This window comes from Echinops telfairi, unplaced genomic scaffold (assembly GCF_000313985.2).
Source record: "Echinops telfairi isolate 266 unplaced genomic scaffold, ASM31398v2 ScPeMD7_7469;HRSCAF=8507_1, whole genome shotgun sequence".
Taxonomy (NCBI): domain Eukaryota; kingdom Metazoa; phylum Chordata; class Mammalia; order Afrosoricida; family Tenrecidae; genus Echinops; species Echinops telfairi.
In genome coordinates this window covers 37370864-37371970 of record NW_022111373.1, presented here as the reverse complement: position 1 = coordinate 37371970, position 1107 = coordinate 37370864, and positions in this window count along the sequence as shown.

The following is a 1107-nucleotide window of genomic DNA, read 5'->3' as shown; positions in this document are numbered from 1 at the left end:
GGATGGACCATCATGCAGGTTTGTCCATCACACTCTCCCAGAATTGTTAAGTGACATCAGCCCACAGTACAGCTAGAGTCATGAGTCAGAAAGTTAGCTACAAAAGAACATGGAAGTCGCTTCTCCGACCTTCAGAATGTCTACAATCTCTAACTTTTGGCAAAAGATTGAGACTAACACTCATCTTGTATATGGGGCCACCAAGCTAGTTTGTCAAGTGCCTGCAATAAATAGCAATGGAGGAAGACATACGTGACCACCTCCAACTTCCCTATTGTCCAAGGCATGAGGTCAGACCCTCCACGGATCATCCTTCTTTACCTATTTGGATACCAACCATTTTTCCCACACCCCTCTGCATCTAAACTGGGTTCCATACGCTGTTGCAATGGCCACACAGAACTCACAGGCAATATTCACAATGAAGGGAATGTATCAGGGAAGTCAGTAGGTTCCCGCAAATCAGGGTCAGCAAACAGTACAGATAATCACAGGTCTCCTTAGTCAGCAGCCTTATGTCTCTCCAGTCCCAGCCTCTCAGCCATGTGGTAGCCAGGTCTCTTTCTGGTTCTTAGTCCCTCCGTCACATGGTCCCTTGGCATTTGCCTCAGCGGGCCAGAAAGGCAGCCCACCTGTCGCTCTGTCCCACAGTTCTACAGTCTTGAGCCAGATGAAGAGAAGGGACCCCCATAGTCTCGATGGCACTCCTCTGAGTCGCCATGCCAATCTCTCGGAGGCATCTGATCTCCGCAGCCTCTGCCCCTTCGGACAGAGATCTTGAAAGTGGTCTTCCAAGGTCGCCAGAGTTTTTCTTTTCTCCACGACTGCTTCAAAGATGGCTCATCGTTATGAGGGAGTGGGGCTAGGGAACAGACACCCTGTTTGCATTGTTCCACCCACTCATTTGGCGGGAATTAGAGGCTTAGGTAGAAGAACCCTATGAAGAAATTTCACTGATTTTTAAAACTTCCTGATGTGAAGACTAGGTGGCTTGGCACCAAAATGCCATTTCAAAGCAGAATTCTGAATGGCATTGGCAACTCTTGGAGAAGCTAATCAGATGAAATTTCTTCAGCGGTCATGTAGCTTTGCCGAGGAGCACAAAAG